At 41.7% G+C, this 15,460-nt stretch overlaps 7 non-coding genes across 7 annotated transcripts; 6 read left to right on the top strand and 1 right to left on the bottom strand.

The window, feature by feature from the left end:
* Positions 1-898: 898 nt before the first annotated feature.
* Trnal-cag lies at positions 899-981 on the top strand. Its single transcript has one exon. It is a non-coding gene; the product is annotated as a tRNA-Leu (tRNA).
* Positions 982-4,205: 3,224 nt separating this feature from the next.
* Trnat-agu lies at positions 4,206-4,279 on the bottom strand. Its single transcript has one exon. It is a non-coding gene; the product is annotated as a tRNA-Thr (tRNA).
* Positions 4,280-5,410: 1,131 nt separating this feature from the next.
* On the top strand, positions 5,411-5,483 carry Trnar-acg. The gene has a single exon. It is a non-coding gene; the product is annotated as a tRNA-Arg (tRNA).
* A 608-nt stretch (positions 5,484-6,091) lies between these two features.
* Positions 6,092-6,164, top strand: Trnav-cac. The gene has a single exon. It is a non-coding gene; the product is annotated as a tRNA-Val (tRNA).
* Positions 6,165-13,510: 7,346 nt separating this feature from the next.
* Positions 13,511-13,582, top strand: Trnaa-cgc. The gene has a single exon. It is a non-coding gene; the product is annotated as a tRNA-Ala (tRNA).
* A 520-nt stretch (positions 13,583-14,102) lies between these two features.
* Positions 14,103-14,176, top strand: Trnai-aau. Its single transcript has one exon. It is a non-coding gene; the product is annotated as a tRNA-Ile (tRNA).
* A 1,111-nt stretch (positions 14,177-15,287) lies between these two features.
* Trnap-agg lies at positions 15,288-15,359 on the top strand. The gene has a single exon. It is a non-coding gene; the product is annotated as a tRNA-Pro (tRNA).
* The last annotated feature ends 101 nt before the right edge of the window (positions 15,360-15,460 follow it).

The raw sequence follows: 15,460 nt of genomic DNA, 5'->3' as shown, positions 1-15,460 counted from the left end.
AGAAGAAGAAGAAGAAGAAGAAGAAGAAGAAGAAGAAGAAGAAGAAGAAGAAGAAGAAGAAGAAGAAGAAGAAGAAGAAGAAGAAGAAGAAAGAAGAAGAAAAGAAAAAGAAAGGAAACAAAAACGAAGAAAGAAAAAAGCAGTTTCTAGACTAGACTCGGCGATACAAGCCTGTGAATCCAGCGCTTCGGAAGCTGAGGCGGGCTTGGGCAACATAATGAAATTCTTAAATCTCAAAAACTAAAGCCAAGGGTAATGCTAGAGTCGGGTAGAACAATTTCTAAAGTCCACAAAGCCAGAGCGACTTGTCTGCGGTTCTTCAGCTGACTGAAACCAGAGCTCCAGTTTCTTTGACTTCCAGTGAGATTCTAGAGCGGCTGAGACTGTCAACAACAACAACAACAACAACACATTTATAATTTTTGTCAGTGGGTTACACTTTATTTTCATTTGGAAAACCCTTTGTTGTCGAGGATTGCTATAATGTGCGTTGGACGGGTTTAGGAGAAAAACAGTTTCTGGTTTTCAGTTTTGTTTTGTTTCCTGAGAAAAAGCTTTTGCCTTTGACCAGTGGGTGTGCTTGCGGGGATGTCGCCTTCCCGAGGGCCCTGGATGAGCAAAGTGACAAGTGGGTGAGCACTGGGGAGCTTTCGCCGCAGACCGGGAGCAGACCCGGTTGCAGTCCTGGCTGCGCTTCCCGCCTCTCAGAGGGCGAAGGGTTCCGAGCTTCATTAGTTGCCGCCGCCGGGAAAAGTTCACTTAGATGTAGAGAATGTAGTTTGTACGTGAAGAGTTCTCAAATCCTGAATAAAAGCAAGACAAAACAAAACCAAAGATTAATGCAGAGAGTATGATTTTAAGTTAGAAGTAAGAGCAGGAATAGGCACACCTTCCGTAGGTCAGGATGGCCGAGCGGTCTAAGGCGCTGCGTTCAGGTCGCAGTCTCCCCTGGAGGCGTGGGTTCGAATCCCACTCCTGACAGCTACTGCTTTTTAAAAACCTAATTGTTTCACAGTCTACTGAAACTTTTTTTTTCTTCTTTCTTCAGTAAACATTTAATTTATTTTCTTTCTTATTCTATCCGTACAGTGGAAGCACTGTGTACTTACAAGATAGCTTCAAAAGTAGAGATTTTAATGTTTTGTCTCCGCTTGTCTGTCCACATAAAAATGTAGATGAATGTTAACTCTTTAATTCGTGGCTCAGATACAAACACACAGAGGGGTTTATCATGAAGACATAGCACACAATTATAGAGGCTGAGAACTATTATGACGTTCTGTTTGTAAGCTGGAAAACAAGGAAGGCAAGAAGCATGGTTTGCTGAGTTCGAGGCCAGCCTGGTCTACAGAGTGAGTTCCAGGATAGCCAGGGCTACACAGAGAAACCCTGTCTCGGGGGGTGGGGTGGGGGTGGGGGGGAAGCATGGTTTGGTCCAGTTATGAAGAACTGAAGATCCAGAGCGCAGATGCTAATAAAATCGGTCCGATCATGAAAGTTCTCACCCCCGACCCACCACACCATCCGCACACTCAGGCCAAGACTGGACAAAGCCCCATCATATTAGGGATGGCAATCTCTTTAGTTCTGTTATGTGAGTTCTAGAAATCTGGAGAACCCGTGGCCACTCAACTTGACATTTTCAATTAATTAACCATTACACTGTTGATGGTCAGGCACAGGCTTGTCTCTAGAGACACAAGAAAACAGGGCAGGTTCAGCCCCAGCTGGAGGAGTGAACAGACTGTTACAAAGAGATGACCAGGTGGTGCTCTGTAAACTTTCCAGAGGTGAAGGCAGGAAGATCGGAGGTTCAAGGTCATCCTCTGCTAGGCCAAGCCAGACCTTGTACATCACTTGAGAAGCTGCGGTAAGCCAGTTTCTAATAGATACTACAGCCAGACAGAGCCTTACAAATATTGAAAAGGAACTATAAGAAAATAATTTAATTTGGGACCTTTAGAAATAAAGACAGTTCTAGTTAGCTTTCTGTTGCTCTGATAAAATGCTAACCAAAACCAACTTGATATGGAAAGGGTTTATTTCAGTTTACAGATTGCATTTCATCATCAGGGGAAATCAGGACCTGAACCTGAAGGCAGAAACTGAAGCAGAGGCCATGGATGAAAGATGCTTACTATCTTGTTCCCCAAAACATCTACCCAGGTGGCACTGCCTATAATGTGATGGGCATTCCCATAACAATCACTAATCAATCATGCCCACAATCCAGTCAGACAGAGGCAATTCTTTAGTTGAGGTTTCTAGTTTGTATCAAACTTGCAAAAACTAATCATCGCAAAGTCTAAAATGTAAAACAAGACACACAAGTACAGGTCAGGGTGGTTTTTGGTAAATTTGAAGAAAAATGACACGTTGGTAGTTTTATTATGACAAAGAAATACATATACATTGTTACAAAAGTTCATTGGCACTTCTACTGTACAAACTAAAGTTCCCTCAAAAAAAAAAAAGTCATGTATTTGTGTTTAAGATGATTAGTCCCCTATGGTTTGGGCAGTTGGCATGTTAAAGATCAAGTACCAAAATGATTTTGGGCTATCTTTAGTCCCCTTAGTAGCCATTTACCAACCAGTTTCTGTATTGAATACTGAATTTTTAACTTAGAAAAGCATTGTCTTTCATCAACCCCAAAGCTAAGATTGTCATCAGATAGTATTTGAAATCTATGGCAGAGATCCCTTGTCCCCTTTGATATAATCTGTTTACCCAATAGCGACACCAAGGGATCTGTGGTAAGCACTCTGGTTAATGACTTTTGTTGTTGCTTTTCTGTGGCTATAAAACATTCATCTCCACTTTCAAAATGGAACGTGTTATACAGAGAAACCTGAGTTCATGCTCCAAGTCCATGGCCACTTATAATCTGCTCACAATAGACAATCTTGTACTCATTTTGGAGCAAGAACTTTGCTTATATCAAGTGCTTGAGGGAACTCCCTTGTTGTGGTTGGCTGAAGTAATTAGGTAAAGATCAGAACTGGCAGGCAGTCCTATTGACAGATGCTTAGAAACAAACAAAAATAAGAAAAAAAAACAATGATACTCTTAAAGAGAAGGCAGGCTATTTGGATGGCTAAGTGGTCAAGTAGGGAAGCCCTTGGAAGAACCTTTTGTGATCTTAACACCCCATGGCTCTATCTTTTTATTAGACCCGCCATATAAAAACAGTACCTGGGTGCTTAGCTTCTGCATTTGGTGTGGAGCTGATGAGGCAAAAGAGAAAGGGGCAGTGATATGCCATCACTGGAGGGTATGGAGAAAGGGAATTTGTGAGCACAGAGGAAAAGTATAGTGAATCAGAGAGTCTGCCTTCTCACAGTTTTTGCTGCTTACAACACGGGGATCAGAAAGTGCAACTACCTCCTAAGCTGTTCCTCAGAGAATCAGGATGATCTGTTTCCACAAAAGCCATAAAACCAGGCTTGGCATTCATTCTGTGGGTCTTGGGAAGTGACTAAAGGGTTGGCAACTGGGTTTCTGTTTCCCTGATCTTGGTGAGAACACTCAGCTAAGAGTAAAAGTGACATTTTCCTTCAGACTTCTTAATTTTCTCATACTTCAGAATTTGGGGGAAGATTCCTCACTGCTAAGTTGTCTTCCAGTCTCTGTGTTCAGAGTGTCACTCACTCTGTGACAGGTGACTATATGGATGTTCTCCTGGACAGGTTTTCAGATGTTCCTTTCCCAAAACCTCTGAGCACCATAGAGCTTTGAAATAAATTGCGGCTTGTTTTATATGGTTGTCAGAGGTGCTGCAGGGTTTTCCACAACAGACTTATGAGTCATTTCAGAAATGGGTTTAAAAAATAAATAAGTGCAAGAAACAAATTAGTAGGGGCAGATTGTGAGAATACACCCATCCAAGAATTCCCGAGAGAAAATAAAATAACCAGAGGTGCTATATAGTTCCCGCAGAGTATTTTGTTGTCTGTTTTCCGTGATAACTTTGGTGTTCGCTAGAGGGAAAGGTACTATGTGGAGTCAAATTATAGGACCACTAAGAAATGTATATATTCGTTCTTAATGAAATAACCTTAGTTTTTATTACTTATTTCTTTTTGTAAATTAAAATCCACTTCTTAATCTGAGTAAATACTTCGGAGAAGGGTGGGCAGTGCGTGACAAGTTTGAAATTAATCTCGAACAGACTGTGGTCAATGAGCAGCGGAAAAGCCACAAAAAGGCCCCGCTGGGATTCGAACCCAGGATCTCCTGTTTACTAGACAGGCGCTTTAACCAGCTAAGCCACGGAGCCAGCACACTTCTTGGGCTTCAAATCAACAATGAAAAGGAATGAACATTACATTTGTTGTGTATATTTTCAGCCTCTTTATTGAAGATGACCAGACAGTTCCCTAAATCTTAAAAATACTCTCGGCTTTACTCCAAAGACTCAAGAAACCGTTCAGCTACAGGAAAACTGGGTCCTGGTCCGGATGGGCGGGAGAATTACTAATGCAGGCTGGATGCGTAAGAAGGAAGCTCCCTCGAAGAGCAAGACTTATTACACTGATAAAAGTACCAGTCAGGCGTCAAGGAAAAACGAGTAATCGGAGAGACAGTGTGTGTGTTAGTTACAATTATGTTGATCAGAACATTCCCAACCCCCAAACGGGTCCATACAGCAAGCAAGCTTTTGTATTTTATGACTTTTAAGTTAAATTGAAATTTAAGATTTTGATTATCCGTTAACCGTCCCCACCTTTTTTCCACTGTAAATTTAAATTCTGTTCAACAGCCCTTGATTTATTTAAAATGCATAATTGATTTATTTAGAGATGCCTTTTCAAAAATATAGAAAGACTGAAACACACATATGAAAATCATTTCTACCTAGAAATATGTACCAGAATTGACATATTTTCATAAAGGCATCATACAGAAACGAGAAGGGAGCCCTCCTGTTGCGATCTTGTTTGGGAAATATTTGGGGTCGGAGGTTAAACAACCTACAGGGAGACAAGAAAAAATATTAGAGGATGCCATGACCATGTTCCACTTTCTTTTCCTTTTTGTATTATTTTTCTTCTAAATCCATCAAAGTGTTATTTAGAGCTTTAGTGTTTGTATCAGAACTACCATATTATTTTCTAGAGGGCACGGGGAACTCTGTTTTCTTTACTATTTTATCCCTTGAGCATTCAGCAATATTGGTTGAATGAATGAGAGCGTGAATAGAAAGGTGACATAGGGGGCATCTCTTACCACTGGCTTTTTTTTTTTTTTTTTTTTGAGGGGGTGAGTAGGGGATAAAAAACCAACCTAAAAGGGAATAGAAATAAAAGAAAATCTATTATCCTAAACCGAACCTAAGTCAAGAAGGCAGTACAATTTTAAACCTTGAAATACTGTAAGTAGTTGCCCCACCCAGAAGCTTACGTGTGCAGGGCCAGTGGCGCAATGGATAACGCGTCTGACTACGGATCAGAAGATTCCAGGTTCGACTCCTGGCTGGCTCGGAGTGTACACTTTTTTTGTTTCTTGACTTCATGGAAATTCAATGAAGAAAATCCATCATGTCTGAGTTCGCCTGTAACAAAACAAGGAACAAAAAGATCACTCCGAGATCATCACTCTTACTGTCGTTGTGTTTTGAGACTTTTTCATTCTGTAACCAGTCTGTTCGAATTCATAGCAAGCCTCTTGCCACAATCTTGCGGCAGTTCATCACTTCTTTGTAGAGCAAATTCCACATCGGTCCATACAATGGCGTCACCAGCGTATATGCGGAGCTTATCCCTAGGCCAGGATGATTCACTAGTCCATATTGGCTGTAGGATGATTTTTAAGTAACCCCTTAAGCCATTAAAATCTAAATCTATTTAGAGCGATTAATTTTAGTAACAAGGGCAATTTGGAGAAACTACAGAATTTTGTCTAAGTCTTTCCTATTCAGACGTTTGTACAATAATAATGTAGTTTCAGGTCGTAATTATGAGTTCCTAGGTTTGTGTTTAGTCCTGCTTCTTAGATTTAAACACAGTTTAATCAAATCACCTTGCACAGAGAGCAACAGAAGCAAATCATATTGAGAGAATTGCTGCATACGAAAAGCTTGGACCAACAAGTTTCCGTAGTGTAGTGGTTATCACGTTCGCCTCACACGCGAAAGGTCCCCGGTTCGAAACCGGGCGGAAACACTTGTGGCTTTTTTTTTTATATCGTGAAATATAATTCTACGTTATTTTCATTCGTTATACTCCGTCTCGCTTCCAGAGTGCAGCACGGAGCGTGATTTCCCACAACTGATCCTATGCCTCTTTCAGGGAATTAAGAATCCTCAGCCCTCACCCAAGAGCGGCCGGAAGCGCATCCGTGGCTCCTTCCGGTCACCGCTCGGCTGGATGGTCCTCAGCCCGGAGTCGCTCTAGGTGGGAGCCTTACGGTCTCCGCGTGACAACCTCCGCCCGTCCGCAGCGGGGACCGGAAAAGAAGCCCGGGCTTTTCCACAACTGTTCTCGTGAAGGCGGAATCTGGAAAAGGCGGTCGTCCGCCCTACCCCCTGAGGACAGGGAAGAGCGAGCCGAGAGGCCCTTTGGCTGGGATACCCAGGGCTCGTCCGCGTTCATCCTTGCCGGTTTCGGGCCGAGGGGACTCTGGAGGAGGAGTGGCTCACACCAGTAACTGCTGGCATTGGGAGGCTGAGGCAGGAGGATTGCTGTGAGCGCAAGGCCACCCTAGACTATAGAGTGAAACTGTCTAAAACAAACCAAAAATGAGGGTAGATTCCCCAAGTAAAGGAATAGATAAATAGGACCCCGAGGAGGTGCGGAGTTCCCAGGGATGGAGAAAGATTAGAGCGACCTCCCATCAGGGGAGCAAAACTGGTAACACGGTGCCTTGCACACGTTTGGTGGAGATTGGGAGGGAGGGAGTGTCGGAGAAGATGGGATTTAGTCCATGGGCACCCGAGCCAGACAGACTTGCTGCGAAAAAAACAAAAAACAAAAAACAAAAACACGGACAAGATCTCAAAATTCGTCTAATCACAAATATCTTTGCCTGCTAATAACAGCTCTAACACAATTCTGATAATTGCTTTAACCCGAAATATGATCAAAATGGACCCAGGTTCGCTATAATCAGTAATAGGATACAATAATCAACAAAGAATACAAATTGACAGCCTGAATCTATACCTTTAAAACAGCTCCAGGAAATATAATGTTACCTTATGAATTGTTAGCTACTTGTCTTATCGCAGTGACTGTATACCTGTGAAGAAGCAACTTAAGGGAAAGAGAATTTATTTGACTCTTAGTTTGGGTCATAGGCCATTAGGCCTCCAAGGCCTAGGGGTAGGTGTAGCTCACAGTTTTGACAGTAGGAGCTTATTCATATCTGAGAGGATTAGGAAGGGGGGGGTAATTTCTTAATATTTTATTTAATATACACAGATTACTAACTTTCGTATAATTTTATTTCTAAAGGTCAAACGTGCCAGTTCCTTGGTGTCTTCTGTGTTTTGTGTCTTGTTAAAGAACTCTTCTCAGGAGAGACAGGCAGAAGCATCTATGACTGGCAAGCTAACTGCCAAATACTGTTCCCACCACACATACCAGGAGAGCAAATGGAGATAGCAAGAATGGTAAAGCAAAGAAGGCTAAGCCACAGAGGACATCTCAGTGGCTGTCTGCTAATCACCAAAAAGAAGGGTCACCAAAGAAAAAAGAAAAAAGAAAAGGGCCCCTGAAAAGAAGGGAGAAAGGCTATGCAGAGGAAGGGGGGGGGGAGGTAAAGAGCAACGCAAACGCCCAAATGCCAGAACAACCCTGTCAAACCCAGGACACTTCCACAGTTCGGTCCCGGGGAGAGAGCGACACTGCAGATGCCAAGTAAAATGGTGTGTGCTGTTAGTGACCCTGCTGTTAAAATAACTATTAAAAAAAAACCAACTTATTTTATGTATGTGAGTACACTGTTGCTGTCTTTAGACACACCAGAAGAAGCCACTGGGTCCCCTCACAGCGAGCCACGTGGTTGCTGGGAATCGAGCTCTGGTGTCTGGTAGGTCAGTCAGTGCTCTTTATGGCTGAGCCAGGTCTCCAGCCCCCTAAAATAACTATGTTTTAAAATCAATTTTTTCTTAAATTGTAAAATTTTATTTCTTTTTGAAGTTACATTATTCATACGTAAGGACACTTGATTTGGGAGGGAGGGCACCACTGAGTGTCTCTCAGAAGATGAATTGAAATGATGGAAATGGGGTCTTTCTGTCTGGATTTTTTTTTAATGATCTCTGGTTCCCAAGAAAGGTTCTCAGATATTCATTCACACTTTAGGAACTTTGGCGAAGAATCATTACAGAACAGGAACAAAACTTCATAGGCATGACTGCCTCAAGTAACAATAATTGGGTTTTCTATGATATCATAAAGCTGCCACTCAAAAGACAAAAGCTTCCTGCTTTCCTCGTGCCAATCATTCTGTGGAGAATCGTTGTCTTAGTTCATTTTCTTGTCTGGGTTGCTTCTTGAAAAGCTCTTATGTGGTTTGAGAGACATATTCACTTCTCTGACTTCCTTTTCACAGCAGCAACAAAACCCCTTGTTGACCTCTACAGTGAGGTTTTGGGGAAAGTTGCTTGGAGACTGTTACGAAGTCTTGCCCATCGCCCCCACAATCTACCATGAATATCTGTATTTGAAAAATAAAGCTAGATATAAGTGGGCTTGTTGGAGGTGGAGGGAATATTTTATACCCAGAATTTAAAGATAATCTTTACTGCCCTGTAAGTTTAGAGTTTTGCTTTTCACTTACATTTAGTCTGCCCTGAACTGAGTTTTATGAAAAAAAGGAGATAGACATTCAATTAAAACTGCTCGCTTTAAGAGTAAATAGTCATAGCACCATTTACTCAAGAGTCCATCTTTCTCCCTAGCCTGCGTCCTGGCTCTTTCTTAGTCCAGGTTCTGTGTGAGTGTGGGCCTCTGTTCCCATCTTCTTAGTGGTCCATTTGCCTAACCTTGTGGCACTGTTATCTAATGACCTCAGCAATAGAAATGGTTGTAACAATACAAAAACAAGATGCCTCTGCCTTGTGTCATAGTGCTAGCCAATCTCACTATGAGCTTTTTCTTCCTCATAAATGTCTTGGCAATTCCAGTCATTTGTTCTTCACTAACATTTCTAGAATAATACATGTTGGAATTTTTATTGGACTTGTATTGAATTTATAGATTATTTTGGTAAGTTATATAATTTTTTATAATGCTGAGTCTTTCAGTCCATAAACATTGAATAGTTCTTTATTTGAGTAAACATTTAGAATGTCTTTATATAAAATTTTATAATTTTTTCTGTGAATATCTGTGAATAATATTTCCAGAGACTTTTTATTATTTAATGTTGTTCTACTTGGTGCATTTCTAGTTACTGTGTCCTAGTGGGTGGGGCTGCTGGTCACTTTTGTCTTGAAGCAGAAAGAGTGTTTAGAGGTCATTAAGATCCAGTGAGGAAGCCCTTGGAGGATGGGGTGTTCTGAAAGGAGGGATGTAATTTACTGGGGTCACAATAACTGTCAGCAGAAGAAAAGGTGTGGCTGCCAACTACAAAGACAAAAACATAAAGTGTTTCCCTGACTCCAGTGCCAATACCTCAGGTCCAGGCAAAAACACTGGATACTCAGCAGGATTCACTTCAGACACCCCTACTCAAAGTAGAAATAAAGCAGGCTGTTACTTATGAATTCACAGACAGGACAAGTTTCTGAGATAATCAAAATCCTGAACAGACTAATTTAAAATTCCCACTCTGGGAATATTTCTTTTTTTTTTTTTAAGTTTTATTTTTAACTGACACATTACTATACATGTTTGTACAGTACAGGGTAAGATTTTAATATGTGTATACAATGCCTAATAATATGATTGGTATTGATTACTTCAGATGTCTATTGTTTATGTTAACATTTAAACTCTTTTCTACCAGCTTCTTTGAAATATTCAATTAATTGCCAACCACAGTTATCTCTGCTGTAGAACAGTGAAGACATTCCTCCCAGCTCCCGCTTCAGGAAGATGATCTTTGTATATTCATATATGCAAATATGGAGTCATACACTGTGGCAAACAATACTGTCTAATGTCTCCATCCTTCAGTGGTCCTGCTGGTATGCAAACCCTGACTTTCAAGACTGCCTTGCCCATCTCTTCATCATTACCCCCTGGAATCAAAGTCACTTCAGTTTTATGCTGGGAACTACAGTTGTTGAATTTGCAGAATACTGCGACCACTCAAACTTAATAGTTCCACAATGGTATCTTGCAAGAGTCTTAATTTATTCAGAGACAGCAAAAAGGGTTTCTGGAGCTGTGGTGGTACATCCCTTTGAACGCAGGACTCAGGATGGAATTGCTCCATGGTTGTCTCACGGGAAACCAGACCCTGTCTGGTAACCACGTTCGCTGTCCATCGTCTTACATACAAGAGGGTCATGTAATATGCATTCTCATTTTTCTGTACTCAAAATTGCCAATAAAAACTTCATGTAGAGTAACAATGTTTCATTAGCTTATATTAATTATGCACTATAATGTTTCACAATGACATTTTAAACATGTACATGATGTAGTTTGATAGTCACACCTTTCCCTTACCCCTCTCACCTGTCCCACTCCTGACAATTCCATTGCTTTTCTAGCTAGTGTAAGAGCTTTGTCAGGGTTGGTTACAGCCCGAGAATGAATGAGAGTTACTTCTAGGAATAGGGGCATCTTTAACCTACTGAAGACAATGTCCCTTCCTCTAGGTAGCTCAATGGTGCTCTTCAGGAGGGTCATTACTGCTTTTCTTCCACCTATTCAGATATTCTCTCTCTCTCTCTCTCTCTCTCTCTCTCTCTCTCTCTCTCTCTCTCCTCTCTCTCTCTCTTCTGGTGACTATGATGAAATTAATCACATGATTAGGTCCAACTGCAGTACTGGAATTTTCTCTGTACAATTCAGTCTACCCTGCCTTTCTTTAGGAAATTATAAGTACAGGACAGATGGTGAGAGAAATAGCCAAGTATCTCTGTAATGCTCTGTGCTCAGTCAGTCATCAAGACACCCATGGTGGCGATGGTGCTGGAAAGGTCCATGGGGACACAGAGATCAACTAGAGTTCAGCCCATTCCGGTAGACACTTAAGCATGGCCCCTAAAATGGCACAGAGCACATAGTTCAGTTCAAATCAGGGAGATGAGTCTGGAACTTGTGAAGAGACAGGCCTGGGGAAGCTTTCCAGAGAAAGGCATGCTCTTCAAGAGTAATTCTTGATGAACATCGGAGCTTAGATTTCATGCCAAAACTATACAGCAGGCCCAAGGGCTTTTCCTTCTCCAGAGATAGGAGTCAAGGGGTCGGTTCACAGTGCAAGGGAGAAGCCATTCCATTCCAGCAGAAGCTCTTACACAAGCAAAAGTGAAGAAATCCATGATGTACTCGGTGGTTTCTAGAACAACCCCACGTCAAAAGGAAACTTGCAGGCTTCTCTTTATATTACCTTTGCAACAATTAAGCTGAAGTTAGAAGAAACGTAAGAATCAGTGGGTGGCGGGCCTGGGGGTGTAGCTCTGTGAAAGAGCTTGTCTTATATGTACCGGGTGGAACATGCCTGGGACCCCAGGACTGGGAAGCTAAAGCAGAAGGGGCTCAAGTCCATAGCAAGTTTGAGGTCTGGTGGTACAATGATCAAATCAATTCCTTTGCTAATTGGAAATGTTCCCTCCCTGCCCCTCCCCCTTTTAAGAAGCAAAGGTCTGTGGGAAATCCATGGTCCTAGGCAAAGTCAGTTCTACACACACACACACACACACACACACACACACACACACCATCCTTCACATGGAATTTCAGATTTTATCCAGTTTGCTTTGAAGGTTTTAGGAAATATGATATTTGGATTTCACAGAATCTTTGTGTTGGCTCTTGAATGGTTGAATTCACAGGGAGGCACCAGAAGTGGAGACTTCCTAACAGTAAAATACATTGCTTTATTCTGGCCATCAAGTCAGGACTGTCTAGGATGATGTGGAGCAGCTGCCTACTTTAGATGAAGACCAAATGGTAAAATATAGTTTAAGAGCACTGGCTGCTCTTACAGTGGAGATGGATTCATTTCCCAGCACCCACATGGCGACTCACAACTGTCTGTAGCTCCAATACCAGGGAATTCATGCCCTCTTCTGATGGCCTAGGGTAGATGCCACAGGCCTGGAATCGCAGCGCTCAGGAAGGGGATTTAGCAAGACGATGATCTAGACCAGTGCCCATTGCATCGTGAGTTAGAGGCCGGCCTCCGTTACATGGGACCCTGTTACAGAGGCTGCAACCCAGGGCCAGTGAGCAAACGTGAGCAGCCAAGACCGGAGACCTACGTTTCACCCTCAGGTCCAATATGGCAGGAGGGAAGAACAAGAAACTGTTAATAGCGATAGCCAGAGTATCTGCATTTGTACTTTGGTTCCTGGGATCCAATTCATAAGAGAAAAACACTAACAGGGCTCTGAGACCCTGCAATGCAGTGAGATGTGTTTGGGGAGGGAAGTACAGAATTAGGAATTCCATTTCTTAGAGAGTAAGCAGTAAGTATGACTCTGCTCATTGTTCTGGAGACACCATTTTCTAAGGATGTTTGCTTTGCTCATTCTTGAAAATAATCTGAAATAATGGGAAGTCAATTTGTCAATAGCAAAGCATAAATGAAGACATGAACCCCACAGAGAACTGTCTCCCAACAATGAATTGTCTGCAGGAGTTGAGTTTTCTGCGTTTGAAAACAACCAAGCTAATACGCACACAGGCTCAGAAGTCAAGAGAATGGTGAAAACTGGTAATATGTCTATTTGTTTAATCCATTGTCACTAGTATCTAAACTATCTACCTCGGGGAGTTGAGGATGGTGAACATTATACTTTACTACAGATACGTGTATGTTCCTGTGTGTGTGTGTGTGTGTGTGTGTGTGTGTGTGTGTAGTGTAGTGTATACATTTATTGTATTTTAGCAACACCCACAGTCTATTCCTAGACTTCCCAGATCAGTATCAACATTTCACATTTGGGCCCAAGCAAAAGCACTTTCAAAAAAGTAAGTGGATCGGTTGCTGGAGCTTGTAAGGGAAAAAAATGAATTGCTTTCAGTTACAAAATGTGACCATGAAACGAGGGGCAGAAGCAACTGCTTATTTAATATTTCTTGGCTTTAGTTGCTTTTGAAAAAACGCAAAAGAAAGAAGCTTTAAACATGGCTTCCCAAAGCTTGCCTCTTTTTCCTTGTTGGATTTTTAGGTGTTTCTTTGGGACATGTAGTGAAGTGACTATCCAGTGGCTTTCTAGGTCTCTCTTATTTGAAAAGCCGGTGATTACTGTCTCTCTTACCATTTCAGGATTTTATTTTGTAAAGAAATAAAGCAGAACCAAGAACATCCTAAAAATCCCAGTTTTAGGAGGAAAAAAGCGATTTCCAAAACTGGGGAGAGTCTCAAAGCGTGTGCAGCAGCAGCTGGGGATGTAGCTCAGTGGTAGAGCGCATGCTTCGCATGTATGAGGCCCCGGGTTCGATCCCCGGCATCTCCAGTTCCTCTTTTGCGTCAAAAAATTGATTTTTATATTTAAAAATGTCATTATGTATTATGTCCTGCACTACATTTGTTTTATACAGTATTTTTGTTTTATTTGCGGCTAATAGAGTCACATATTCGTAGGGAGGGGCCTATGATTGCTTTAAGATATTTTAGTATCAGTTTGTTTGAAATAAATTTATCCAAGAGCGTAGAAAAACACACCCTATGAATGATGAGAGAATCGAAGCATTCTGGGAAAAGGTTCCTTTTCAAGAATGAATGTTTATTTGTGGTGTACCACCGGCCTTTTAGGGCAGAAGTAATATTGTCTTGAAAACGCAAAAACACGGACAAAATGTCTTTAAATCCGTGTGTCATAGAGTAAAAAAAATCAGTATACAGTTGAAAAACGGGGAAAAGTTTAGTTCGTTAAGGGCAAATTTCACTGCCCGGATATATAACCCAATTTCCAAGAGAACAAGGAATGATGAATAAAGCTGTTATGCTAACTTTGTGCCTTCTTCTTCATGTCTGGCCGGTTAGCTCAGTTGGTTAGAGCGTGGTGCTAATAACGCCAAGGTCGCGGGTTCGATCCCCGTACGGGCCAGTTGTAATTATTTTTTATTGTTGGCTTGTCCTCTCGCCAATTTGAGAAAATTGAATAAAATGTCAGATTGTCCAAGGCCTGAAAGGTGACAATTCACGAAACATCCATCCGATGGTTCGCAGCTAGTCCGTCTCTCTTCGCTAAATTGTAAGACTCATTTTCCCTAAGCTCAGTAGCTTCATATCAGACGATAAGACAATGCAGATATCTTGTGAATTTGGTCTAAATACATTAGAAGAAAAAAAAAATCTCATCGGTTTTTTGAGTGTCTAACCCCTGTCCTCGGAATGGTGTGTAAACAGAGTATCCCATTACTGTCATACAAGGTTAGAGTGAGCGAACACTACCCAGAGTGCCTCTGTTGGGGCGAGTTCGTGGCAGGAATTTCACGTCTCTAGAGACACGTTTCTTCTTTCTTTCCTTTACCTTTGATTGTTCAGGTAAGAAAAGGCTAAGCCCTTTTACAGAATCTGCTTTAGCCTGTCAGAATGGGCTCCTGTTCAGTGGAGCTAGGCGTCCCCTCCGCTTTGTTCTTTTCCTGACGTTTTTCCTGTCTGACAGATCCATCTTCCTTCTGTCTTCTTTCAGGATCCCAGTCTTCCTTACTATCCTCTGCATTCCACGGACAACTGATCTTTTTCTCTTTATTCATGATCTCCTGGTTGTATATCCAGGCGAGTGCATTTTCACCGCTCGTTTTATCGTCTGAGGGAAAGTTCCCAGACCAAGTCCTCAGGTCCAAGTGGATTTGGGGCCGGTGCAGGCGGGTTCTCCTTTAGCCTCCCAATGATATCTGTGGTTTCGTTTTGGAGTTGCTCAGAAATTGGGCCTTTTGGGTTGCGGTTCCAGGCACCGACTAAGTAAATCTGAGAAGAAATTTTGTTTTCTGTATTTTTAATAAACGGTACTTTTGTTTCTCTTACAAGGGTGGGTCAAGAGATTTATGGAAGAAACTTTAAGAGAGTCAAGTAACGTGGCTTAAAGGACCGAAAGACCAAACAAACTCGAAATTAGAAGTAATATAAATTGTATTTACGAAATATCTACCGAATAGCTATTAAAAAAGAATTTGTTAAATGGTTAAGAAAACCAAGAGATAAAGTTTACATCTGGCTCGTTGGTCTAGGGGTATGATTCTCGCTTAGGGTGCGAGAGGTCCCGGGTTCAAATCCCGGACGAGCCCGAGTTTTAATCGTGTTTCCCGTCACCACATTTTCGAAGGTTCAAACTTAACTAATGATGGACTATTTTGTTTGGTTGTTTGACTTTTTCTTTCTTTTTTTT

This window comes from Mus pahari, chromosome 16, assembly GCF_900095145.1.
Source record: "Mus pahari chromosome 16, PAHARI_EIJ_v1.1, whole genome shotgun sequence".
Classification (NCBI taxonomy): Eukaryota; Metazoa; Chordata; class Mammalia; order Rodentia; family Muridae; genus Mus; species Mus pahari.
This window is presented reverse-complemented; position numbering and strand designations above follow the sequence as displayed.